Below are 27405 nucleotides of genomic sequence, written 5' to 3' on the forward strand. Positions count from 1 at the left end.
CGCGCTCGCGTGTGCGAGCTCACCGCGTCCCGCGCGCGCGCGCGCGAGCTCACCGCGGCACGCGCTGGTGTGTGCGATCGCACCACGGCCCGCGCTCGCGTGTGCGAGCTCCCCGCGGCCCGCGCCAGCGATTTCCGAGCTCACCGCGCCCCGCGCGCGCGCTCACCGCGGCCAGCGACGGCGTTTTTCAAGCTCACCGCGGCCCGCGGTGGCGTGTGCGGTCTCACCGCGGGCCGCGCTGGCGTGTGCAAGCTCACCGCGACCCGAATTGGCGTTTTTCGAGCTCCCCGCGGCCCGCGCTCAGGTGTTAGGGCTCACCGCGGCACGCGCTCGCGTGTGCTAGCTCACCGCGGCGCGCGCTGGCGTTTTTCGAACTCACCGCGGCCCGCGCTCGCGTGTGCGAGCTCACCGCGGCCCGCGCTGGCGTGTGCAAGCTCACCTCGGCCCGCGCTGTCGTGTGCGAGCTTACCGCGGCCCGCGCTGGCGTGCACGAGCTCTCCGCGGCCCGCGCCGGCGTTTTTCGAGCTCACCGCGGCCCGCCCTCGCGTGTGCGAGCTCACAGCGGACGGCGCTTGCGTGTGCGAGCTCACCGCGGCCCGCGCTGGCGTTTTTCGAGCTCACCGCGGCCCGCGCTGGCGTGTGGGATATCACCGCGGCCCGCGCTCGCGTGTGCGAACTCACCGCGGCCCGCGCTCATGTGTGCGGGCTCACCGCGGCACGCCCTCGCGTGTGCGAGCTCACCGCGCCCCACGCGCGCGCGCGCGAGCTCACCGCGGCCCGCGCCGGCGATTTCCGACCTCACCGCGCCCCGCGCGCGCGCGCGCGAGCTCCCCGCGGCCCGCGCCGGCGATTTCCGACCTCACCGCGCCCCAAGCGCACGCGCGAGCTCCCCGCGGCCTGCGCCGGCGATTTCCGACCTCACCGCGCCTCGCGCGCGCGCGCGCGAGCTCCCCGCGGCCCGCGGCGGCGATTTCCGAGCTCACCGCGCCCCGCGCGCGCGCGCGCGAGCTCCCCGCGCCCCGCGCCGGCGCTTTCCGAGCTCACCGCGCCCCGCGCGCGCGCGCGCGAGCTCCCCGCGGCCCGCGCCGGCGATTTGCGAGCTCACCGCTGCCCGCGCCGGCGATTTCCGAGCTCACCGCGCCCCGTGCGCGCGCGCGCGAGCTCCCCGCGGCTCGCGCCGGCGATTTCCGAGCTCACCGCGCCCCGCGCGCGCGCGCGCGAGCTCCCCGCGGCCCGCGCCGGCGATTTGCGAGCTCACCGCTGCCCGCGCCGGCGATTTCCGAGCTCACCGCGCCACGCGCGCGCGCGCGCGAGCTCCCCGCGGCTCGCGCCGGCGATTTCCGAGCTCACCGCGCCCCGCGCGCGCGCGCGCGAGCTCCCCGCGGCCCGCGCCGGCGATTTGCGAGCTCACCGCTGCCCGCGCCGGCGATTTCCGACCTCACCGCGCCTCGCGCGCGCGCGCGCGAGCTCCCCGCGGCCCGCGGCGGCGATTTCCGAGCTCACCGCGCCCCGTGCGCGCGCGCGCGAGCTCCCCGCGGCTCGCGCCGGCGATTTCCGAGCTCACCGCGCCCCGCGCGCGCGCGCGCGAGCTCCCCGCGGCCCGCGCCGGCGATTTGCGAGCTCACCGCTGCCCGCGCCGGCGATTTCCGAGCTCACCGCGCCACGCGCGCGCGCGCGCGAGCTCCCCGCGGCCCGCGCCGGCGATTTCCGTGCTCACCGCGCCCCGCGCGCGCGCGCGCGAGCTCCCCGCGGCCCGCGCCGGCGATTTCCGAGCTCACCGCGCCCCGCGCGCGCGCGCGCGAGCTCCCCGCGGCCCGCGCCGGCGATTTCCGAGCTCACCGCACCCCGCGCGCGCGCGCGCGTGCTCCCCGCGGCCCGCGCCGGCGATTTCCGATCTCACCGCGCCCCGCGCGCGCGCGCGCGAGCTCCCCGCGGCCCGCGCCGGCGATTTCCGAGCTCACCGCGCCCCGCGCGCGCGCGCGCGAGCTCCCCGCGGCCCGCGCCGGCGATTTCCGAGCTCACCGCGCCTCGCGCGCGCGCGCGCGAGCTCCCCGCGGCCCGCGCCGGCGATTTCCGAGCTCACCGCGCCCCGCGCGCGCGCGCGCGAGCTCCCCGCGGCCCGCGCCGGCGATTTGCGAGCTCACCGCGGCTCGCGCCGGCGATTTCCGGGCTCACCGCGCCCCGCGCGCGCGCGCGCGAGCTCCCCGCGGCCCGCGCCGGCGATTTCCGAGCTCACCGCGCCCCGCGCGCGCGCGCGCGAGCTCCCCGCGGCCCGCGCCGGCGATTTCCGAGCTCACCGCCCCCCGCACGCGCGCGCGCGAGCTGCCCGCGGCCCGCGCCGGCGATTTCCGAGCTCACCGCGCCCCGCGCGCGCGCGCGCGAGCTCCCCGCGGCACGCGCCGGCGATTTCCGAGCTCACCGCGCCCCGCGCGCGCGCGCGCGAGCTCCCCGCGGCCCGGGCCGGCGATTTCCGAGCTCACCGCGCCCCGTGCGCGCGCGCGCGAGCTCCCCGCGGCCCGCGCCGGCGATTTCCGAGCTCACCGCGCCCCGCGCGCGCGCGCGCGAGCTCCCCGCGGCCCGCGCCGGCGATTTCCGAGCTCACCGCGCCCCGCGCGCGCGCGCGCGAGCTCCCCGCGGCCCGCGCCGGCGATTTCCGAGCTCACCGCGCCCCGCGCGCGCGCGCGCGAGCTCCCCGCGGCCCGCGCCGGCGATTTCCGAGCTCACCGCGCCCCGCGCGCGCGCGCGCGAGCTCCCCGCGGCCCGCGCCGGCGATTTCCGAGCTCACCGCGCCCCGCGCGCGCGCGCGCGAGCTCCCCGCGGCCCGCGCCGGCGATTTCCGAGCTCACCGCGCCCCGCGCGCGCGCGCGCGAGCTCCCCGCGGCCCGCGCCGGCGATTTCCGAGCTCACCGCGCCCCGCGCGCGCGCGCGCGAGCTCCCCGCGGCTCGCGCCGGCGGTTTCCGAGCTCACCGCGCCCCGCGCGCGCGCGCGCGAGCTCCCCGCGGCCCGCGCCGGCGATTTGCGAGCTCACCGCGGCCCGCGCCGGCGATTTCCGAGCTCACCGCGCCCCGCGCGCGCGCGCGCGAGCTCCCCGCGGCCCACGCCGGCGATTTCCGAGCTCACCGCGCCCCGCGCGCGCGCGCGCGAGCTCCCCGCGGCCCGCGCCGGCGATTTCCGAGCTCACCGCGTCCCGCGCTCGCGCGCGCGAACTCACCGGGGCCCGCGCCGGCGATTTCCGAGCTCACCGCGGCCCGCGCTGGTGTGTGCGATCGCACCACGGCCCGCGCTCGCGTGTGCGAGCTCACCGCGGCCCGCGCTCGCGTGTGCGAGCTCACCGCGTCCCGCGCGCGCGCGCGCGAGCTCACCGCGGCACGCGCTGGTGTGTGCGATCGCACCACGGCCCGCGCTCGCGTGTGCGAGCTCCCCGCGGCCCGCGCCAGCGATTTCCGAGCTCACCGCGCCCCGCGCGCGCGCTCACCGCGGCCAGCGACGGCGTTTTTCAAGCTCACCGCGGCCCGCGGTGGCGTGTGCGGTCTCACCGCGGGCCGCGCTGGCGTGTGCAAGCTCACCGCGACCCGAATTGGCGTTTTTCGAGCTCCCCGCGGCCCGCGCTCAGGTGTTAGGGCTCACCGCGGCACGCGCTCGCGTGTGCTAGCTCACCGCGGCGCGCGCTGGCGTTTTTCGAACTCACCGCGGCCCGCGCTCGCGTGTGCGAGCTCACCGCGGCCCGCGCTGGCGTGTGCAAGCTCACCTCGGCCCGCGCTGTCGTGTGCGAGCTTACCGCGGCCCGCGCTGGCGTGCACGAGCTCTCCGCGGCCCGCGCCGGCGTTTTTCGAGCTCACCGCGGCCCGCCCTCGCGTGTGCGAGCTCACAGCGGACGGCGCTTGCGTGTGCGAGCTCACCGCGGCCCGCGCTGGCGTTTTTCGAGCTCACCGCGGCCCGCGCTGGCGTGTGGGATATCACCGCGGCCCGCGCTCGCGTGTGCGAACTCACCGCGGCCCGCGCTCATGTGTGCGGGCTCACCGCGGCACGCCCTCGCGTGTGCGAGCTCACCGCGCCCCACGCGCGCGCGCGCGAGCTCACCGCGGCCCGCGCCGGCGATTTCCGACCTCACCGCGCCCCGCGCGCGCGCGCGCGAGCTCCCCGCGGCCCGCGCCGGCGATTTCCGACCTCACCGCGCCCCAAGCGCACGCGCGAGCTCCCCGCGGCCTGCGCCGGCGATTTCCGACCTCACCGCGCCTCGCGCGCGCGCGCGCGAGCTCCCCGCGGCCCGCGGCGGCGATTTCCGAGCTCACCGCGCCCCGCGCGCGCGCGCGCGAGCTCCCCGCGCCCCGCGCGCGCGCGCGCGAGCTCCCAGCGGCCCGCGCCGGCGATTTCCGAGCTCACCGCGCCCCGCGCGCGCGCGCGCGAGCTGCCCGCGGCCCGCGCCGGCGATTTCCGAGCTCACCACGCCCCGCGCGCGGGCGCGCGAGCTCCCCGCGGCCCGTGCCGGCGATTTCCGAGCTCACCGCGCCCCGCGCGCGCGCGCGCGAGCTCCCCGCGACCCGCGCCGGCGATTTCCGAGCTCACAGCGCCCCGCGCGCGCGCGCGCGAGCTCCCCGCGGCCCGCGCCGGCGATTTCCGAGCTCACCGCGCCCCGCGCGCGCGCGCGCGAGCTCCCCGCGGCCCGCGCCGGCGATTTCCGAGCTCACCGCGCCCCGCGCGCGCGCGCGCGAGCTCCCTGCGGCCCGCGCCGGCGATTTCCGAGCTCACCGCTCCCCGCGCGCGCGCGCGCGAGCTCCCCGCGGCCCGCGCCGGCGATTTCCGAGCTCACCGCGCCCCGCGCGCGCGCGCGCGAGCTCCCCGCGGCCCGCGCCGGCGATTTGCGAGCTCACCGCGGCTCGCGCCGGCGATTTCCGGGCTCACCGCGCCCCGCGCGCGCGCGCGCGAGCTCCCCGCGGCCCGCGCCGGCGATTTCCGAGCTCACCGCGCCCCGCGCGCGCGCGCGCGAGCTCCCCGCGGCCCGCGCCGGCGATTTCCGAGCTCACCGCCCCCCGCACGCGCGCGCGCGAGCTGCCCGCGGCCCGCGCCGGCGATTTCCGAGCTCACCGCGCCCCGCGCGCACGCGCGCGAGCTCCCCGCGGCACGCGCCGGCGATTTCCGAGCTCACCGCGCCCCGCGCGCGCGCGCGCGAGCTCCCCGCGGCCCGGGCCGGCGATTTCCGAGCTCACCGCGCCCCGTGCGCGCGCGCGCGAGCTCCCCGCGGCCCGCGCCGGCGATTTCCGAGCTCACCGCGCCCCGCGCGCGCGCGCGCGAGCTCCCCGCGGCCCGCGCCGGCGATTTCCGAGCTCACCGCGCCTCGCGCGCGCGCGCGCGAGCTCCCCGCGGCCCGCGCCGGCGATTTCCGAGCTCACCGCGCCCCGCGCGCGCGCGCGCGAGCTCCCCGCGGCCCGCGCCGGCGATTTCCGAGCTCACCGCGCCCCGCGCGCGCGCGCGCGAGCTCCCCGCGGCCCGCGCCGGCGATTTCCGAGCTCACCGCGCCCCGCGCGCGCGCGCGCGAGCTCCCCGCGGCCCGCGCCGGCGATTTCCGAGCTCACCGCGCCCCGCGCGCGCGCGCGCGAGCTCCCCGCGGCTCGCGCCGGCGGTTTCCGAGCTCACCGCGCCCCGCGCGCGCGCGCGCGAGCTCCCCGCGGCCCGCGCCGGCGATTTCCGAGCTCACCGCGCCCCGCGCGCGCGCGCGCGAGCTGCCCGCGGCCCGCGCCGGCGATTTCCGAGCTCACCGCGCCCCGCGCGCGCGCGCGCGAACTCACCGCGGACCGCACCGCCGATGTCCGAGCTCACCGCGGCCCGCGCTGGCTTGTGCGATCTCACAACGGCTCGCGCTCGCGTGAGCGACCTCTCCGCGGCCCGCGCCAGCGATATCCGAGCTCACCGCGCCCCGCGCGCGCGCGCGCGAGCTCACCGCGGCCCGAGCCGGCGATTTCCGAGCTCACCGCGCCCCGCGCGCGCGCGCGCGAGCTCACCGCGGCCCGCGCCGGCGATTTCTGAGCTCACCGCGTCCCGCGCTCGCGCGCGCGAACTCACCGGGGCCCGCGCCGGCGATTTCCGAGCTCACCGCGGCCCGCGCTGGTGTGTGCGATCGCACCACGGCCCGCGCTCGCGTGTGCGAGCTCACCGCGGCCCGCGCCGGCGATTTCCGAGCTCACCGCGCCCTGCGCGAGCGCGCGCGAGCTCACCGCGGCCCGCGCCGGCGATTTCCGAGCTCACCGCAGCACGCGCTCGCGTGTGCTAGCACACCGCGGCCCGCACTGGCGTTTTTCGAACTCACCGCGGCCCTCGTTGGTGTGTGCGAGCTCACTGCGGCCCACGCTCGCGTGTGCGAGCTCACCGCGGCCCGCGCTCGCGTGGGCGTGCTCACCGCGGCCCGCGCTCGCGTGTGCGAGCTCACCGCGTCCCGCGCGCGCGCGCGCGAGCTCACCGCGGCCCGCGCTGGTGTGTGCGATCGCACCACGGCCCGCGCTCGCGTGTGCGAGCTCCCCGCGGCCCGCGCCAGCGATTTCCGAGCTCACCGCGCCCCGCGCGCGCGCTCACCGCGGCCAGCGACGGCGTTTTTCAAGCTCACCGCGGCCCGCGGTGGCGTGTGCGGTCTCACCGCGGGCCGCGCTGGCGTGTGCAAGCTCACCGCGACCCGAATTGGCGTTTTTCGAGCTCCCCGCGGCCCGCGCTCAGGTGTTAGGGCTCACCGCGGCACGCGCTCGCGTGTGCTAGCTCACCGCGGCCCGCGCTGGCGTTTTTCGAACTCACCGCGGCCCGCGCTCGCGTGTGCGAGCTCACCGCGGCCCGCGCTGGCGTGTGCAAGCTCACCTCGGCCCGCGCTGTCGTGTGCGAGCTTACCGCGGCCCGCGCTGGCGTGCACGAGCTCTCCGCGGCCCGCGCCGGCGTTTTTCGAGCTCACCGCGGCCCGCCCTCGCGTGTGCGAGCTCACAGCGGACGGCGCTTGCGTGTGCGAGCTCACCGCGGCCCGCGCTGGCGTTTTTCGAGCTCACCGCGGCCCGCGCTGGCGTGTGGGATATCACCGCGGCCCGCGCTCGCGTGTGCGAACTCACCGCGGCCCGCGCTCATGTGTGCGGGCTCACCGCGGCACGCCCTCGCGTGTGCGAGCTCACCGCGCCCCACGCGCGCGCGCGCGAGCTCACCGCGGCCCGCGCCGGCGATTTCCGACCTCACCGCGCCCCGCGCGCGCGCGCGCGAGCTCCCCGCGGCCCGCGCCGGCGATTTCCGACCTCACCGCGCCCCAAGCGCACGCGCGAGCTCCCCGCGGCCTGCGCCGGCGATTTCCGACCTCACCGCGCCTCGCGCGCGCGCGCGCGAGCTCCCCGCGGCCCGCGGCGGCGATTTCCGAGCTCACCGCGCCCCGCGCGCGCGCGCGCGAGCTCCCCGCGCCCCGCGCGCGCGCGCGCGAGCTCCCTGCGGCCCGCGCCGGCGATTTCCGAGCTCACCGCGCCCCGCGCGCGCGCGCGCGAGCTCCCCGCGGCCCGCGCCGGCGATTTCCGAGCTCACCGCGCCCCGCGCGCGCGCGCGCGAGCTCACCGCGGCCCGCGCCGACGATTTCCGAGCTCACCGCGCCCCGCGCGCGCGCGCGCGAGCTCCCCGCGGCCCGCGCCGGCGATTTCCGAGCTCACCGACTCCCGCGCTCGCGCGCGCGAATTCACCGCGGCCGGCGCCGGCGATTTCCGAGCTCACCGCGGCCCGCGCTGGTGTGTGCGATCGCACCGCGGCCCGCGCTCGCGTGTGCGAGCTCACCGCGGCCAGGGCCGGCGATTTACGAGCTCACCGCGCCCTGCGCGCGCGCGCGCGAGCTCACCGCGGCCCGCGCCGGCGATTTCCGAGCTCACCGCGGCACGCGCTCGCGTGTGCTAGCACACTGCGGCCCGCACTGGCGTTTTTCGAACTCACCGCGGCCCGCGTTGGTGTGTGCGAGCTCACTGCGGCCCACGCTCGCGTGTGCGAGCTCACCGCGGACCGCGCTCGCGTGTGCGAGATCACCGCGGTCCGCGCTCGCGTGCGCGAGCTCACCGCGGCCCGCGCCGGCGATTTCCGAGCTCACCGCGCCCCGCGCGCGCGCGCGCGAGCTCACCGCGGCCAGCGACGGCGTATTTCAAGCTCACCGCGACCCGCGGTGGCGTGTACGATCTCACCGCGGGCCGCGCTGGCGTGTGCAAGCTCACCGCGACCCGAATTGGCGTTTTTCGAGCTCACCGCGGCCCGCGCTCAGGTGTGCGGGCTCACCGCGGCACGCGCTCGCGTGTGCTAGCTCACCGCGGCCCGCGCTGGCGTGTGCGAGCTCACCGCGCCCCGCGCGCGCGCGCGCGAGCTCACCGCGGCCCGCGCCGGCGATTTCCGTGCTCACCGCGCCCCGCGCGCGCGCGCGCGAGCTCCCCGCGGCCCGCGCCGGCGATTTGCGAGCTCACCGCGGCCCGCGCCGGCGATTTCCGAGCTCACCGCGCCCCGCGCGCGCGCGCGCGAGCTCCCCGCGGCCCGCGCCGGCGATTTCCGAGCTCACCGCGCCCCGCGCGCGCGCGCGCGAGCTCCCCGCGGCCCGCGCCGGCGATTTCCGAGCTCACCGCGCCCCGCGCGCGCGCGCGCGACCTCACCGCGGACCGCACCGCCGATGTCCGAGCTCACCGCGGCCCGCGCTGGCTTGTGCGATCTCACAACGGCTCGCGCTCGCGTGAGCGACCTCTCCGCGGCCCGCGCCAGCGATATCCGAGCTCACCGCGCCCCGCGCGCGCGCGCGCGAGCTCACCGCGGCCGGAGCCGGCGATTTCCGAGCTCACCGCGCCCCGCGCGCGCGCGCGCGAGCTCCCCGCGGCCCGCGCCGGCGATTTCCGAGCTCACCGCGCCCCGCGCGCGCGCGCGCGAACTCACCGCGGACCGCACCGCCGATGTCCGAGCTCACCGCGGCCCGCGCTGGCTTGTGCGATCTCACAACGGCTCGCGCTCGCGTGAGCGACCTCTCCGCGGCCCGCGCCGGCGATTTCCGAGCTCACCGCGGCCCGCGCTCGCGTGTGCGTGCTCACCGCGGCCCGCGCTCGCGTGTGCGAGCTCACCGCGGTCCGCGCTCGCGTGCGCGAGCTCACCGCGGCCCGCGCCGGCGATTTCCGAGCTCACCGCGCCCCGCGCGCGCTTGCGCGAACACACCGCGGCCCGCACCGGCGATGTCCGAGCTCACCGCGGCCCGCGCTGGCTTGTGCGATATCACCGCGGCCCGCGCTCGCGTGTGCGAGCTCACACCGGCCCGCGCCGGCGATTTCCTAGCTCACCGCGCCCCGCGCTGGCGTGCACGAGCTCTCCGCGGCCCGCGCCGGCGTTTTTCGAGCTCACCGCGGCCCGCCCTCGCGTGTGCGAGCTCACAGCGGACGGCGCTTGCGTGTGCGGGCTCACCGCGGCCCGCGCTGGCGTTTTTCGAGCTGACCGCGGCCCGCGCTGGCGTGTGGGATATCACCGCGGCCCGCGCTCGCGTGTGCGAACTCACCGCGGCCCGCGCTCATGTGTGCGGGCTCACCGCGGCACGCCCTCGCGTGTGCGAGCTCACCGCGCCGCACGCGCGCGCGCGCGAGCTCACCGCAGCCCGCGCCGGCGATTTCCGACCTCACCGCGCCCCGCGCGCGCGCGCGCGAGCTCCCCGCGGCCCGCGCCGGCGATTTCCGAGCTCACCGCGCCCCGCGCGCGCGCGCGCGAGCTCCCCGCGGCCCGCGCCGGCGATTTCCGAGCTCACCGCGCCCCGCGCGCGCGCGCGCGAGCTCCCCGCGGCCCGCGCCGGCGATTTCCGAGCTCACCGCGCCCCGCGCGCGCGCGCGCGAGCTCCCCGCGGCCGCGCCGGCGATTTCCGAGCTCACCGCGCCGCGCGCGCGCGCGCGCGAGCTCCCCGCGGCCCGCGCCGGCGATTTCCGAGCTCACCGCGCCCCGCGCGCGCGCGCGCGAGCTCCCCGCGGACCGCGCCGGCGATTTGCGAGCTCACCGCGGCCCGCGCCGGCGATTTCCGAGCTCACCGCGCCCCGCGCGCGCGCGCGCGAGCACTCCGCGGCCCGCGCCGGCGATTTCCGAGCTCACCGCGCCCCGCGCGCGCGCGCGCGAGCTCCCCGCGGCCCGCGCCGGCGATTTCCGAGCTCACCGCGCCCCGCGCGCGCGCGCGCGAGCTGCCCGCGGCCCGCCCCGGCGATTTCCGAGCTCACCGCGCCCCGCGCGCGCGCGCGCGAGCTCCCGGCGGCACGCGCCGGCGATTTCCGAGCTCACCGCGACCCGCGCGCGCGCGCGCGAGCTCCCCGCGGCCCGCGCCGGCGATTTCCGAGCTCACCGCGCCCCGTGCGCGCGCGCGCGAGCTCCCCGCGGCCCGCGCCGGCGATTTCCGAGCTCACCGCGCCCCGCGCGCGCGCGCGCGAGCTCCCCGCGGCCCGCGCCGGCGATTTCCGAGCTTACCGCGCCCCGCGCGCGCGCGCGCACGAGCTCCCCGCGGCCCGCGCCGGCGATTTCCGAGCTCACCGCGCCCCGCGCGCGCGCGCGCGAGCTCCCCGCGGCTGGCGCCGGCGATTTCCGAGCTCACCGCGCCCCGTGCGCGCGCGCGCGAGCTCCCCGCGGCTCGCGCCGGCGATTTCCGAGCTCACCGCGCCCCGCGCGCGCGCGCGCGAGCTCCCCGCGGCCCGCGCCGGCGATTTGCGAGCTCACCGCTGCCCGCGCCGGCGATTTCCGAGCTCACCGCGCCACGCGCGCGCGCGCGCGAGCTCCCCGCGGCCCGCGCCGGCGATTTCCGTGCTCACCGCGCCCCGCGCGCGCGCGCGCGAGCTCCCCGCGGCCCGCGCCGGCGATTTCCGAGCTCACCGCGCCCCGCGCGCGCGCGCGCGAGCTCCCCGCGGCCCGCGCCGGCGATTTCCGAGCTCACCGCACCCCGCGCGCGCGCGCGCGTGCTCCCCGCGGCCCGCGCCGGCGATTTCCGATCTCACCGCGCCCCGCGCGCGCGCGCGCGAGCTCCCCGCGGCCCGCGCCGGCGATTTCCGAGCTCACCGCGCCCCGCGCGCGCGCGCGCGAGCTCCCCGCGGCCCGCGCCGGCGATTTCCGAGCTCACCGCGCCTCGCGCGCGCGCGCGCGAGCTCCCCGCGGCCCGCGCCGGCGATTTCCGAGCTCACCGCGCCCCGCGCGCGCGCGCGCGAGCTCCCCGCGGCCCGCGCCGGCGATTTACGAGCTCACCGCGGCTCGCGCCGGCGATTTCCGGGCTCACCGCGCCCCGCGCGCGCGCGCGCGAGCTCCCCGCGGCCCGCGCCGGCGATTTCCGAGCTCACCGCGCCCCGCGCGCGCGCGCGCGAGCTCCCCGCGGCCCGCGCCGGCGATTTCCGAGCTCACCGCCCCCCGCACGCGCGCGCGCGAGCTGCCCGCGGCCCGCGCCGGCGATTTCCGAGCTCACCGCGCCCCGCGCGCGCGCGCGCGAGCTCCCCGCGGCACGCGCCGGCGATTTCCGAGCTCACCGCGCCCCGCGCGCGCGCGCGCGAGCTCCCCGCGGCCCGGGCCGGCGATTTCCGAGCTCACCGCGCCCCGTGCGCGCGCGCGCGAGCTCCCCGCGGCCCGCGCCGGCGATTTCCGAGCTCACCGCGCCCCGCGCGCGCGCGCGCGAGCTCCCCGCGGCCCGCGCCGGCGATTTCCGAGCTCACCGCGCCCCGCGCGCGCGCGCGCGAGCTCCCCGCGGCCCGCGCCGGCGATTTCCGAGCTCACCGCGCCCCGCGCGCGCGCGCGCGAGCTCCCCGCGGCCCGCGCCGGCGATTTCCGAGCTCACCGCGCCCCGCGCGCGCGCGCGCGAGCTCCCCGCGGCCCGCGCCGGCGATTTCCGAGCTCACCGCGCCCCGCGCGCGCGCGCGCGAGCTCCCCGCGGCCCGCGCCGGCAATTTCCGAGCTCACCGCGCCCCGCGCGCGCGCGCGCGAGCTCCCCGCGACCCGCGCCGGCGATTTCCGAGCTCACAGCGCCCCGCGCGCGCGCGCGCGAGCTCCCCGCGGCCCGCGCCGGCGATTTCCGAGCTCACCGCGCCCCGCGCGCGCGCGCGCGAGCTCCCCGCGGCCCGCGCCGGCGATTTCCGAGCTCACCGCGCCCCGCGCGCGCGCGCGCGAGCTCCCTGCGGCCCGCGCCGGCGATTTCCGAGCTCACGGCTCCCCGCGCGCGCGCGCGCGAGCTCCCCGCGGCCCGCGCCGGCGATTTCCGAGCTCACCGCGCCCCGCGCGCGCGCGCGCGAGCTCCCCGCGGCCCGCGCCGGCGATTTGCGAGCTCACCGCGGCTCGCGCCGGCGATTTCCTGGCTCACCGCGCCCCGCGCGCGCGCGCGCGAGCTCCCCGCGGCCCGCGCCGGCGATTTCCGAGCTCACCGCGCCCCGCGCGCGCGCGCGCGAGCTCCCCGCGGCCCGCGCCGGCGATTTCCGAGCTCACCGCCCCCCGCACGCGCGCGCGCGAGCTGCCCGCGGCCCGCGCCGGCGATTTCCGAGCTCACCGCGCCCCGCGCGCACGCGCGCGAGCTCCCCGCGGCACGCGCCGGCGATTTCCGAGCTCACCGCGCCCCGCGCGCGCGCGCGCGAGCTCCCCGCGGCCCGGGCCGGCGATTTCCGAGCTCACCGCGCCCCGTGCGCGCGCGCGCGAGCTCCCCGCGGCCCGCGCCGGCGATTTCCGAGCTCACCGCGCCCCGCGCGCGCGCGCGCGAGCTCCCCGCGGCCCGCGCCGGCGATTTCCGAGCTCACCGCGCCTCGCGCGCGCGCGCGCGAGCTCCCCGCGGCCCGCGCCGGCGATTTCCGAGCTCACCGCGCCCCGCGCGCGCGCGCGCGAGCTCCCCGCGGCCCGCGCCGGCGATTTCCGAGCTCACCGCGCCCCGCGCGCGCGCGCGCGAGCTCCCCGCGGCCCGCGCCGGCGATTTCCGAGCTCACCGCGCCCCGCGCGCGCGCGCGCGAGCTCCCCGCGGCCCGCGCCGGCGATTTCCGAGCTCACCGCGCCCCGCGCGCGCGCGCGCGAGCTCCCCGCGGCTCGCGCCGGCGGTTTCCGAGCTCACCGCGCCCCGCGCGCGCGCGCGCGAGCTCCCCGCGGCCCGCGCCGGCGATTTCCGAGCTCACCGCGCCCCGCGCGCGCGCGCGCGAGCTGCCCGCGGCCCGCGCCGGCGATTTCCGAGCTCACCGCGCCCCGCGCGCGCGCGCGCGAACTCACCGCGGACCGCACCGCCGATGTCCGAGCTCACCGCGGCCCGCGCTGGCTTGTGCGATCTCACAACGGCTCGCGCTCGCGTGAGCGACCTCTCCGCGGCCCGCGCCGGCGATATCCGAGCTCACCGCGCCCCGCGCGCGCGCGCGCGAGCTCACCGCGGCCCGAGCCGGCGATTTCCGAGCTCACCGCGCCCCGCGCGCGCGCGCGCGAGCTCACCGCGGCCCGCGCCGGCGATTTCTGAGCTCACCGCGTCCCGCGCTCGCGCGCGCGAACTCACCGGGGCCCGCGCCGGCGATTTCCGAGCTCACCGCGGCCCGCGCTGGTGTGTGCGATCGCACCACGGCCCGCGCTCGCGTGTGCGAGCTCACCGCGGCCCGCGCCGGCGATTTCCGAGCTCACCGCGCCCTGCGCGAGCGCGCGCGAGCTCACCGCGGCCCGCGCCGGCGATTTCCGAGCTCACCGCAGCACGCGCTCGCGTGTGCTAGCACACCGCGGCCCGCACTGGCGTTTTTCGAACTCACCGCGGCCCTCGTTGGTGTGTGCGAGCTCACTGCGGCCCACGCTCGCGTGTGCGAGCTCACCGCGGCCCGCGCTCGCGTGGGCGTGCTCACCGCGGCCCGCGCTCGCGTGTGCGAGCTCACCGCGTCCCGCGCGCGCGCGCGCGAGCTCACCGCGGCCCGCGCTGGTGTGTGCGATCGCACCACGGCCCGCGCTCGCGTGTGCGAGCTCCCCGCGGCCCGCGCCAGCGATTTCCGAGCTCACCGCGCCCCGCGCGCGCGCTCACCGCGGCCAGCGACGGCGTTTTTCAAGCTCACCGCGGCCCGCGGTGGCGTGTGCGGTCTCACCGCGGGCCGCGCTGGCGTGTGCAAGCTCACCGCGACCCGAATTGGCGTTTTTCGAGCTCCCCGCGGCCCGCGCTCAGGTGTTAGGGCTCACCGCGGCACGCGCTCGCGTGTGCTAGCTCACCGCGGCCCGCGCTGGCGTTTTTCGAACTCACCGCGGCCCGCGCTCGCGTGTGCGAGCTCACCGCGGCCCGCGCTGGCGTGTGCAAGCTCACCTCGGCCCGCGCTGTCGTGTGCGAGCTTACCGCGGCCCGCGCTGGCGTGCACGAGCTCTCCGCGGCCCGCGCCGGCGTTTTTCGAGCTCACCGCGGCCCGCCCTCGCGTGTGCGAGCTCACAGCGGACGGCGCTTGCGTGTGCGAGCTCACCGCGGCCCGCGCTGGCGTTTTTCGAGCTCACCGCGGCCCGCGCTGGCGTGTGGGATATCACCGCGGCCCGCGCTCGCGTGTGCGAACTCACCGCGGCCCGCGCTGGCGTGTGCGAGCTCACCGCGCCCCACGCGCGCGCGCGCGAGCTCACCGCGGCCCGCGCCGGCGATTTCCGACCTCACCGCGCCCCGCGCGCGCGCGCGCGAGCTCCCCGCGGCCCGCGCCGGCGATTTCCGACCTCACCGCGCCCCAAGCGCACGCGCGAGCTCCCCGCGGCCTGCGCCGGCGATTTCCGACCTCACCGCGCCTCGCGCGCGCGCGCGCGAGCTCCCCGCGGCCCGCGGCGGCGATTTCCGAGCTCGCCGCGCCCCGCGCGCGCGCGCGCGAGCTCCCCGCGCCCCGCGCGCGCGCGAGCTCCCCGCGCCCCGCGCGCGCGCGCGCGAGCTCCCCGCGGCCCGCGCCGGCGATTTCCGAGCTCACCGCGCCCCGCGCGCGCGCGCGCGAGCTGCCCGCGGCCCGCGCCGGCGATTTCCGAGCTCACCACGCCCCGCGCGCGGGCGCGCGAGCTCCCCGCGGCCCGTGCCGGCGATTTCCGAGCTCACCGCGCCCCGCGCGCGCGCGCGCGAGCTCCCCGCGGCCCGCGCCGGCGATTTCCGAGCTCACCGCGCCCCGCGCGCGCGCGCGCGAGCTCCCCGCGGCCCGCGCCGGCGATTTCCGAGCTCACCGCGCCCCGCGCGCGCGCGCGCGAGCTCCCCGCGGCCCGCGCCGGCGATTTCCGAGCTCACCGCGCCCCGCGCGCGCGCGCGCGAGCTCCCTGCGGCCCGCGCCGGCGATTTCCGAGCTCACCGCGCCCCGCGCGCGCGCGCGCGAGCTCCCCGCGGCCCGCGCCGGCGATTTCCGAGCTCACCGCGCCCCGCGCGCGCGCGCGCGAGCTCACCGCGGCCCGCGCCGACGATTTCCGAGCTCACCGCGCCCCGCGCGCGCGCGCGCGAGCTCCCCGCGGCCCGCGCCGGCGATTTCCGAGCTCACCGACTCCCGCGCTCGCGCGCGCGAATTCACCGCGGCCGGCGCCGGCGATTTCCGAGCTCACCGCGGCCCGCGCTGGTGTGTGCGATCGCACCGCGGCCCGCGCTCGCGTGTGCGAGCTCACCGCGGCCAGGGCCGGCGATTTCCGAGCTCACCGCGCCCTGCGCGCGCGCGCGCGAGCTCACCGCGGCCCGCGCCGGCGATTTCCGAGCTCACCGCGGCACGCGCTCGCGTGTGCTAGCACACTGCGGCCCGCACTGGCGTTTTTCGAACTCACCGCGGCCCGCGTTGGTGTGTGCGAGCTCACTGCGGCCCACGCTCGCGTGTGCGAGCTCACCGCGGACCGCGCTCGCGTGTGCGAGATCACCGCGGTCCGCGCTCGCGTGCGCGAGCTCACCGCGGCCCGCGCCGGCGATTTCCGAGCTCACCGCGCCCCGCGCGCGCGCGCGCGAGCTCACCGCGGCCAGCGACGGCGTATTTCAAGCTCACCGCGGCCCGCGGTGGCGTGTACGATCTCACCGCGGGCCGCGCTGGCGTGTGCAAGCTCACCGCGACCCGAATTGGCGTTTTTCGAGCTCACCGCGGCCCGCGCTCAGGTGTGCGGGCTCACCGCGGCACGCGCTCGCGTGTGCTAGCTCACCGCGGCCCGCGCTGGCGTGTGCGAGCTCACCGCGCCCCACGCGCGCGCGCGCGAGCTCACCGCGGCCCGCGCCGGCGATTTCCGTGCTCACCGCGCCCCGCGCGCGCGCGCGCGAGCTCCCCGCGGCCCGCGCCGGCGATTTGCGAGCTCACCGCGGCCCGCGCCGGCGATTTCCGAGCTCACCGCGCCCCGCGCGCGCGCGCGCGAGCTCCCCGCGGCCCGCGCCGGCGATTTCCGAGCTCACCGCGCCCCGCGCGCGCGCGCGCGAGCTCCCCGCGGCCCGCGCCGGCGATTTCCGAGCTCACCGCGCCCCGCGCGCGCGCGCGCGAACTCACCGCGGACCGCACCGCCGATGTCCGAGCTCACCGCGGCCCGCGCTGGCTTGTGCGATCTCACAACGGCTCGCGCTCGCGTGAGCGACCTCTCCGCGGCCCGCGCCAGCGATATCCGAGCTCACCGCGCCCCGCGCGCGCGCGCGCGAGCTCACCGCGGCCGGAGCCGGCGATTTCCGAGCTCACCGCGCCCCGCGCGCGCGCGCGCGAGCTCCCCGCCGCCCGCGCCGGCGATTTCCGAGCTCACCGCGCCCCGCGCGCGCGCGCGCGAACTCACCGCGGACCGCACCGCCGATGTCCGAGCTCACCGCGGCCCGCGCTGGCTTGTGCGATCTCACAACGGCTCGCGCTCGCGTGAGCGACCTCTCCGCGGCCCGCGCCAGCGATATCCGAGCTCACCGCGCCCCGCGCGCGCGCGCGCGAGCTCACCGCGGCCCGAGCCGGCGATTTCCGAGATCACCGCGCCCCGCGCGCGCGCGCGCGAGCTCACCGCGGCCCGCGCCGGCGATTTCTGAGCTCACCGCGTCCCGCGCTCGCGCGCGCGAACTCACCGGGGCCCGCGCCGGCGATTTCCGAGCTCACCGCGGCCCGCGCTGGTGTGTGCGATCGCACCACGGCCCGCGCTCGCGTGTGCGAGCTCACCGCGGCCCGCGCCGGCGATTTCCGAGCTCACCGCGCCCTGCGCGCGCGCGCGCGAGCTCACCGCGGCCCGCGCCGGCGATTTCCGAGCTCACCGCAGCACGCGCTCGCGTGTGCTAGCACACCGCGGCCCGCACTGGCGTTTTTCGAACTCACCGCGGCCCGCGTTGGTGTGTGCGAGCTCACTGCGGCCCACGCTCGCGTGTGCGAGCTCACCGCGGCCCGCGCTCGCGTGTGCGTGCTCACCGCGGCCCGCGCTCGCGTGTGCGAGCTCACCGCGTCCCGCGCGCGCGCGCGCGAGCTCACCGCGGCTCGCGCTGGCTTGTGCGAGCTCACCGCGAGCCGCACTGTCGTTTTTCGATCTCACAGCGGCCCGCGCTCAGGTTTGCGTGCCCACCGCGGCCCGCGCTTGCGTGTGCGAACTCACCGCGGCCCGTGCTCGCGTGTGCGAGCTCACCGCAGCCCTCGCTGGCGTTTTTCGAGCTCACCGCGGCCCGCTCTGGCGTGTGGGATCTCACCGCGGCCCGCGCTCGCGTTTGCGAGCTCACCGCGGGCGGCGCCGGCGATTTCCGAGCTCACCGCGGCCCGCTCTCGCGTGTGCGAGCTCACCGCGGGCCGCGCCGGCGATTTCCGAGCTCACCGCGTCACGCGCTGGCGTGTGGGATCTCACCGCGGCCCGCGCTCGCGTTTGCGAGCTCACCGCGGGCGGCGCCGGCGATTTCCGAGCTCACCGCGGCCCGCTCTCGCGTGTGCGAGCTCACCGCGGGCCGCGCCGGCGATTTCCGAGCTCACCGCGTCACGCGCTGGCGTGTGGGATCTCACCGAGGCCCGCGCGCGCGCGCGCGAGCTCACCGCGGGCCGCGCCGGCGATTTCCGAGCTCACCGCGTCACGCGCTCGCGTGTGCTAGCACACCGCGGCCCGCACTGGCGTTTTTCGAACTCACCACGGCCCGCGTTGGTGTGTGCGAGCTCACTGCGGCCCACGCTCGCGTGTGCGAGCTCACCGCACCCCGCGCACGCGCGCGCAAGCTCACCGCGGCTCGCGCTGGCTTGTGCGAGCTCACCGCTAGCCGCACTGTCGTTTTCCGATCTCACAGCGGCCCGCGCTCAGGTTTGCGGGCTCACCGCGGCCCGCGCTTGCGTGTGCGAACTCACCGCGGCCCGCGCTGGCGTGTGCGAGCTCACAGCGGCCCGCGCCGGCGATTTCCGAGATCACCGCGCCCCGCGTGCGCTCGCGCGAACTCACCGGGGCCCGTACCGGCGATGTCCGAGCACACCGCGTCCCGCGCGCGCGCGCGCGAGCTAACCGCGGCCAGCGCTCGCGTGTGCGAACTCACCGCGGCCCGCGCTGGCGTGTGGGATCTCACCGCGGCCCGCGCCGGCGATTTCCGAGCTCACCGCGGCCCGCGCTCGCGTGTGCGAACTCACCGCGGCCCGCGCTAGCGTGTGGGATCTCTCCGCGGCCCGCGCTCGCGTGTGCGAGCTCACCGCGGACCGCGCCGGCGATTTCCGAGCTCACCGCGGCCCGCGCTCGCGTGTGCGTGCTCACCGCGGCCCGCGCTCGCGTGTGCGAGCTAACCGCGGTCCGCGCTCGCGTGCGCGAGCTCACCGCGGCCCGCGCCGGCGATTTCTGAGCTCACCGCGCCCCGCGCGCGCTTGCGCGAACTCACCGCGGCCCGCACCGGCGATGTCCGAGCTCACCGCGGCCCGCGCTGGCTTGTGCGATATCACCGCGGCCCGCGCTCGCGTGTGCGAGCTCACACCGGCCCGCGCCGGCGATTTCCTAGCTCACCGCGCACCGCGCGCGCGCGCGCTAGCTCCCCGCGGCCCGCGCCAGCGATTTCCGAGCTCACCGCGCCCCGCGCGCGCGCGCGCGAGCTCCCCGTGGCCCGCGCCGGCGATTTCCGAGCTCACCGCGCCCCGCGCGCGCGCGCGCGAGATCCCCGCGGCTCGCGCCGGCGATTTCCGAGCTCACCGCGCCCCGTGCGCGCGCGCGCGAGCTCCCCGCGGCTCGCGCCGGCGATTTCCGAGCTCACCGCGCCCCGCGCGCGCGCGCGCGAGCTCACCGCGGTCCGAGCCGGCGATTTCCGAGCTCACCGCGCCCCGCACGCGCGCGCGCGAGCTCCCCGCGGCTCGCGCCGGCGATTTCCGAGCTCACCGCGCCCCGCGCGCGCGCGCGCGAGCTCCCCGCGGCCCGCGCCGGCGATTTGCGAGCTCACCGCGGCCCGCGCCGGCGATTTCCGAGCTCACCGCGCCCCGCGCGCGCGCGCGCGAGCTCCCCGCGTCCCGCGCCGGCGATTTCCGTGCTCACCGCGCCCCGCGCGCGCGCGCGCGAGCTCCCCGCGGCCCGCGCCGGCGATTTCCGAGCTCACCGCGCCCCGCGCGCGCGCGCGCGAGCTCCCCGCGGCCCGCGCCGGCGATTTACGAGCTCACCGCACCCCGCGCGCGCGCGCGCGTGCTCCCCGCGGCCCGCGCCGGCGATTTCCGATCTCACCGCGCCCCGCGCGCGCGCGCGCGAGCTCCCCGCAGCCCGCGCCGGCGATTTCCGAGCTCACCGCGCCCCGCGCGCGCGCGCGCGAGCTCCCCGCGGCCCTCGCCGGCGATTTCCGAGCTCACCGCGCCCCGCGCGCGCGCGCGCGAGCTCCCCGCGGCCCGCGCCGGCGATTTCCGAGCTCACCGCGCCCCGCGCGCGCGCGCGCGAGCTCCCCGCGGCCCGCGCCGGCGATTTCTGAGCTCACCGCGTCCCGCGCTCGCGCGCGCGAACTCACCGGGGCCCGCGCCGGCGATTTCCGAGCTCACCGCGGCCCGCGCTGGTGTGTGCGATCGCACCACGGCCCGCGCTCGCGTGTGCGAGCTCACCGCGGCCCGCGCCGGCGATTTCCGAGCTCACCGCGCCCTGCGCGAGCGCGCGCGAGCTCACCGCGGCCCGCGCCGGCGATTTCCGAGCTCACCGCAGCACGCGCTCGCGTGTGCTAGCACACCGCGGCCCGCACTGGCGTTTTTCGAACTCACCGCGGCCCGCGTTGGTGTGTGCGAGCTCACTGCGGCCCACGCTCGCGTGTGCGAGCTCACCGCGGCCCGCGCTCGCGTGTGCGTGCTCACCGCGGCCCGCGCTCGCGTGTGCGAGCTCACCGCGTCCCGCGCGCGCGCGCGCGAGCTCACCGCGGCTCGCGCTGGCTTGTGCGAGCTCACCGCGAGCCGCACTGTCGTTTTTCGATCTCACAGCGGCCGGCGCTCAGGTTTGCGTGCCCACCGCGGCCCGCGCTTGCGTGTGCGAACTCACCGCGGCCCGTGCTCGCGTGTGCGAGCTCACCGCAGCCCTCGCTGGCGTTTTTCGAGCTCACCGCGGCCCGCTCTGGCGTGTGGGATCTCACCGCGGCCCGCGCTCGCGTTTGCGAGCTCACCGCGGGCGGCGCCGGCGATTTCCGAGCTCACCGCGGCCCGCTCTCGCGTGTGCGAGCTCACCGCGGCCCGCGCTGTCGTGTGCGAGCTCACCGCGGCCCGCGCTGGCGTGTGGGATCTCACCGAGGCCCGCGCTCGCGTGTGCGAGCTCACAGCGGCCCGCGCGCGCGCGCGCGAGCTCACCGCGGGCCGCGCCGGCGATTTCCGAACTCACCACGGCCCGCGTTGGTGTGTGCGAGCTCACTGCGGCCCACGCTCGCGTGTGCGAGCTCACCGCACCCCGCGCACGCGCGCGCGAGCTCACCGCGGCTCGCGCTGGCTTGTGCGAGCTCACCGCTAGCCGCACTGTCGTTTTCCGATCTCACAGCGGCCCGCGCTCAGGTTTGCGGGCTCACCGCGGCCCGCGCTTGCGTGTGCGAACTCACCGCGGCCCGCGCTGGCGTGTGCGAGCTCACAGCGGCCCGCGCCGGCGATTTCCGAGATCACCGCGCCCCGCGTGCGCTCGCGCGATCTCACCGCGGCCCGTACCGGCGATGTCCGAGCACACCGCGTCCCGCGCGCGCGCGCGCGAGCTAACCGCGGCCCGCGCTCGCGTGTGCGAACTCACCGCGGCCCGCGCTGGCGTGTGGGATCTCACCGCGGCCCGCGCACGCGTGTGCGAGTTCTCCGCGGCCCGCGCCGGCGATTTCCGAGCTCACCGCGGCCCGCGCTCGCGTGTGCGTGCTATCCGCGGCCCGCGCTCGCGTGTGCGAGCTCACCGCGGTCCGCGCTCGCGTGCGCGAGCTCACCGCGGCCCGCGCCGGCGATTTCCGAGCTCACCGCGCCCCGCGCGCGCTTGCGCGAACTCACCGCGGTCCGCACCGGCGATGTCCGAGCTCACCGCGGCCCGCGCTGGCTTGTGCGATATCACCGCGGCCCGCGCTCGCGTGTGCGAGCTCACACCGGCCCGCGCCGGCGATTTCCTAGCTCACCGCGCCCCGCGCGCGCGCGCGCTAGCTCCCCGCGGCCCGCGCCAGCGATTTCCGAGCTCACCGCGCCCCGCGCGCGCGCTCACCGCGGCCAGCGACGGCGTTTTTCAAGCTCACCGCGGCCCGCGGTGGCGTGTGCGATCTCACCGCGGGCCGCGCTGGCGTGTGCAAGCTCACCGCGACCCGAATTGGCGTTTTTCGAGCTCACCGCGGCCCGCGCTCAGGTGTTAGGGCTCACCGCGGCACGCGCTCGCGTGTGCTAGCTCACCGCGGCCCGCGCTGGCGTTTTTCGAACTCACCGCGGCCCGCGCTCGCGTGTGCGAGCTCACAGCGGCCCGCGCTCGCGTGTGCGAGCTCACCGCGGCCCGCGCTGGCGTGTGCAAGCTCACCTCGGCCCGCGCTGTCGTGTGCGAGCTTACCGCGGCCCGCGCTGGCGTGCACGAGCTCTCCGCGGCCCGCGCCGGCGTTTTTCGAGCTCACCGCGGCCCGCCCTCGCGTGTGCGAGCTCACAGCGGACGGCGCTTGCGTGTGCGAGCTCACCGCGGCCCGCGCTGGCGTTTTTCGAGCTCACCGCGGCCCGCGCTGGCGTGTGGGATATCACCGCGGCCCGCGCTCGCGTGTGCGAACTCACCGCGGCCCGCGCTCGCGTGTGCGAACTCACCGCGGCCCGCGCTCATGTGTGCGGGCTCACCGCGGCACGCCCTCGCGTGTGCGAGCTCACCGCGCCCCACGCGCGCGCGCGCGAGCTCACCGCGGCCCGCGCCGGCGATTTCCGACCTCACCGCGTCCCGCGCGCGCGCGCGCGAGCTCCCCGCGGCCCGCGCCGGCGATTTCCGAGCTCACCGCGCTCCGCGCGCACGCGCGCGAACTCACCGCGGACCGCACCGCCGATGTCCGAGCTCACCGCGGCCCGCGCTGGCTTGTGCGATCTCACAACGGCTCGCGCTCGCGTGAGCGACCTCTCCGCGGCCCGCGCCAGCGATATCCGAGCTCACCGCGCCCCGCGCGCGCGCGCGCGAGCTCCCCGCGGCCCGAGCCGGCGATTTCCGAGCTCACCGCGCCCCGCGCGCGCGCGCGCGAGCTCCCCGCGGCCCGCGCCGGCGATTTCCGAGCTCACCGCGCCCCGCGCGCGCGCGCGCGAACTCACCGCGGACCGCACCGCCGATGTCCGAGCTCACCGCGGCCCGCGCTGGCTTGTGCGATCTCACAACGGCTCGCGCTCGCGTGAGCGACCTCTCCGCGGCCCGCGCCAGCGATATCCGTGCTCACCGCGCCCCGCGCGCGCGCGCGCGAGCTCACCGCGGCCCGAGCCGGCGATTTCCGAGATCACCGCGCCCCGCGCGCGCGCGCGCGAGCTCACCGCGGCCCGCGCCGGCGATTTCTGAGCTCACCGCGTCCCGCGCTCGCGCGCGCGAACTCACCGGGGCCCGCGCCGGCGATTTCCGAGCACACCGCGGCCCGCGCTGGTGTGTGCGATCGCACCACGGCCCGCGCTCGCGTGTGCGAGCTCACCGCGGCCCGCGCCGGCGATTTCCGAGCTCACCGCGCCCTGCGCGAGCGCGCGCGAGCTCACCGCGGCCCGCGCCGGCGATTTCCGAGCTCACCGCAGCACGCGCTCGCGTGTGCTAGCACACCGCGGCCCGCACTGGCGTTTTTCGAACTCACCGCGGCCCGCGTTGGTGTGTGCGAGCTCACTGCGGCCCACGCTCGCGTGTGCGAGCTCACCGCGGCCCGCGCTCGCGTGTGCGTGCTCACCGCGGCCCGCGCTCGCGTGTGCGAGCTCACCGCGTCCCGCGCGCGCGCGCGCGAGCTCACCGCGGCTCGCGCTGGCTTGTGCGAGCTCACCGCGAGCCGCACTGTCGTGTGCGAGCTCACCGCGGCCCGCGCTGTCGTGTGCGAGCTCACCGCGGCCCGCGCTGGCGTGTGGGATCTCACCGAGGCCCGCGCTCGCGTGTGCGAGCTCACAGCGGCCCGCGCGCGCGCGCACGAGCTCACCGCGGGCCGCGCCGGCGATTTCCGAGCTCACCGCGTCACGCGCTCGCGTGTGCTAGCACACCGCGGCCCGCACTGGCGTTTTTCGAACTCACCACGGCCCGCGTTGGTGTGTGCGAGCTCACTGCGGCCCACGCTCGCGTGTGCGAGCTCACCGCACCCCGCGCACGCGCGCGCAAGCTCACCGCGGCTCGCGCTGGCTTGTGCGAGCTCACCGCTAGCCGCACTGTCGTTTTCCGATCTCACAGCGGCCCGCGCTCAGGTTTGCGGGCTCACCGCGGCCCGCGCTTGCGTGTGCGAACTCACCGCGGCCCGCGCTGGCGTGTGCGAGCTCACAGCGGCCCGCGCCGGCGATTTCCGAGATCACCGCGCCCCGCGTGCGCTCGCGCGAACTCACCGCGGCCCGTACCGGCGATGTCCGAGCACACCGCGTCCCGCGCGCGCGCGCGCGAGCTAACCGCGGCCAGCGCTCGCGTGTGCGAACTCACCGCGGCCCGCGCTGGCGTGTGGGATCTCACCGCGGCCCGCGCCGGCGATTTCCGAGCTCACCGCGGCCCGCGCTCGCGTGTGCGAACTCACCGCGGCCCGCGCTAGCGTGTGGGATCTCTCCGCGGCCCGCGCTCGCGTGTGCGAGCTCACCGCGGCCCGCGCCGGCGATTTCCGAGCTCACCGCGGCCCGCGCTCGCGTGTGCGTGCTCACCGCGGCCCGCGCTCGCGTGTGCGAGCTCACCGCGGTCCGCGCTCGCGTGCGCGAGCTCACCGCGGCCCGCGCCGGCGATTTCTGAGCTCACCGCGCCCCGCGCGCGCTTGCGCGAAATCACCGCGGCCCGCACCGGCGATGTCCGAGCTCACCGCGGCCCGCGCTGGCTTGTGCGATATCACCGCGGCCCGCGCTCCCGTGTGCGAGCTCAGACCGGCCCGCGCCGGCGATTTCCGAGCTCACCGCGCCCCGCGCGCGCGCGCGCGAGCTCACCGCGGCCCGAGCCGGCGATTTCCGAGCTCACCGCGCCCCGCGCGCGCGCGCGCGAGCTCCCCGCGGCTCGCGCCGGCGATTTCCGAGCTCACCGCGCCCCGTGCGCGCGCGCGCGAGCTCCCCGCGGCTCGCGCCGGCGATTTCCGAGCTCACCGCGCCCCGCGCGCGCGCGCGCGAGCTCCCCGCGGCCCGCGCCGGCGATTTGCGAGCTCACCGCGGCCCGCGCCGGCGATTTCCGAGCTCACCGCGCCCCTCGCGCGCGCGCGCGAGCTCCCCGCGTCCCGCGCCGGCGATTTCCGTGCTCACCGCGCCCCGCGCGCGCGCGCGCGAGCTCCCCGCGGCCCGCGCCGGCGATTTCCGAGCTCACCGCGCCCCGCGCGCGCGCGCGCGAGCTCCCCCGCGGCCCGCGCCGGCGATTTCCGAGCTCACCGCACCCCGCGCGCGCGCGCGCGTGCTCCCCGCGGCCCGCGCTGGCGATTTCCGATCTCACCGCGCCCCGCGCGCGCGCGCGCGAGCTCCCCGCGGCCCGCGCCGGCGATTTCCGAGCTCACCGCGCCCCGCGCGCGCGCGCGCGAGCTCCCCGCGGCCCTCGCCGGCGATTTCCGAGCTCACCGCGCCCCGTGCGCGCGCGCGCGAGCTCCCCGCGGCCCTCGCCGGCGATTTCCGAGCTCACCGCGCCCCGCGCGCGCGCGCGCGAGCTCCCCGCGGCCCGCGCCGGCGATTTCCGAGCTCACCGCGCCCCGCGCGCGCGCGCGCGAGCTCCCCGCGGCCCGCGCCGGCGATTTCCGAGCTCACCGCGCCCCGCGCGCGCGCGCGCGAGCTCCCCGCGGCCCGCGCCGGCGATTTCCGAGCTCACCGCGCCCCGCGCGCGCGCGCGCGAGCTCCCCGCGGCCCGCGCCGGCGATTTCCGAGCTCACCGCGCCCCGCGCGCGCGCGCGCGAACTCACCGCTGACCGCACCGCCGATGTCCGAGCTCACCGCGGCCCGCGCTGGCTTGTGCGATCTCACAACGGCTCGCGCTCGCGTGAGCGACCTCTCCGCGGCCCGCGCCAGCGATATCCGAGCTCACCGCGCCCCGCGCGCGCGCGCGCGAGCCCACCGCGGCCCGAGCCGGCGATTTCCGAGCTCACCGCGCCCCGCGCGCGCGCGCGCGAGCTCACCGCGGCCCGCGCCGGCGATTTCTGAGCTCACCGCGTCCCGCGCTCGCGCGCGCGAACTCACCGGGGCCCGCGCCGGCGATTTCCGAGCTCACCGCGGCCCGCGCTGGTGTGTGCGATCGCACCACGGCCCGCGCTCGCGTGTGCGTGCTCACCGCGGCCCGCGCTTGCGTGTGCGAACTCACCGCGGCCCGTGCTCGCGTGTGCGAGCTCACCGCAGCCCTCGCTGGCGTTTTTCGAGCTCACCGCGGCCCGCTCTGGCGTGTGGGATCTCACCGCGGCCCGCGCTCGCGTTTGCGAGCTCACCGCGGGCGGCGCCGGCGATTTCCGAGGTCACCGCGGCCCGCTCTCGCGTGTTCGAGCTCACCGCGGCCCGCGCTGTCGTGTGCGAGCTCACCGCGGCCCGCGCTGGCGTGTGGGATCTCACCGAGGCCCGCGCTCGCGTGTGCGAGCTCACAGCGGCCCGCACTGGCGTTTTTCGAACTCACCACGGCCCGCGTTGGTGTGTGCGAGCTCACTGCGGCCCACGCTCGCGTGTGCGAGCTCACCGCACCCCGCGCACGCGCGCGCGAGCTCACCGCGGCTCGCGCTGGCTTGTGCGAGCTCACCGCTAGCCGCACTGTCGTTTTCCGATCTCACAGCGGCCCGCGCTCAGGTTTGCGGGCTCACCGCGGCCCGCGCTTGCGTGTGCGAACTCACCGCGGCCCGCGCACGCGTGTGCGAGTTCTCCGCGGCCCGCGCCGGCGATTTCCGAGCTCACCGCGGCCCGCGCTCGCGTGTGCGTGCTCACCGCGGCCCGCGCTCGCGTGTGCGAGCTCACCGCGGTCCGCGCTCGCGTGCGCGAGCTCACCGCGGCCCGCGCCGGCGATTTCCGAGCTCACCGCGCCCCGCGCGCGCTTGCGCGAACTCACCGCGGTCCGCACCGGCGATGTCCGAGCTCACCGCGGCCCGCGCTGGCTTGTGCGATATCACCGCGGCCCGCGCTCGCGTGTGCGAGCTCACACCGGCCCGCGCCGGCGATTTCCTAGCTCACCGCGCCCCGCGCGCGCGCGCGCTAGTTCCCCGCGGCCCGCGCCAGCGATTTCCGAGCTCACCGCGCCCCGCGCGCGCGCTCACCGCGGCCAGCGACGGCGTTTTTCAAGCTCACCGCGGCCCGCGGTGGCGTGTGCGATCTCACCGCGGGCCGCGCTGGCGTGTGCAAGCTCACCGCGACCCGAATTGGCGTTTTTCGAGCTCACCGCGGCCCGCGCTCAGGTGTTAGGGCTCACCGCGGCACGCGCTCGCGTGTGCTAGCTCACCGCGGCCCGCGCTGGCGTTTTTCGAACTCACCACGGCCCGCGCTCGCGTGTGCGAGCTCACAGCGGCCCGCGCTCGCGTGTGCGAGCTCACCGCGGCCCGCGCTGGCGTGTGCAAGCTCACCTCGGCCCGCGCTGTCGTGTGCGAGCTTACCGCGGCCCGCGCTGGCGTGCACGAGCTCTCCGCGGCCCACGCCGGCGTTTTTCGAGCTCACCGCGGCCCGCCCTCGCGTGTGCGAGCTCACAGCGGACGGCGCTTGCGTGTGCGAGCTCACCGCGGCCCGCGCTGGCGTTTTTCGAGCTCACCGCGGCCCGCGCTGGCGTGTGGGATATCACCGCGGCCCGCGCTCGCGTGTGCGAACTCACCGCGGCCCGCGCTCATGTGTGCGGGCTCACCGCGGCACGCCCTCGCGTGTGCGAGCTCACCGCGCCCCACGCGCGCGCGCGCGAGCTCACCGCGGCCCGCGCCGGCGATTTCCGACCTCACCGCGTCCCGCGCGCGCGCGCGCGAGCTCCCCGCGGCCCGCGCCGGCGATTTCCGACCTCACCGCGCCCCGCGCGCGCGAGCGCGA

This window comes from Vespula vulgaris, chromosome 2 (assembly GCF_905475345.1).
Source record: "Vespula vulgaris chromosome 2, iyVesVulg1.1, whole genome shotgun sequence".
Lineage (NCBI taxonomy): Eukaryota > Metazoa > Arthropoda > Insecta > Hymenoptera > Vespidae > Vespula > Vespula vulgaris.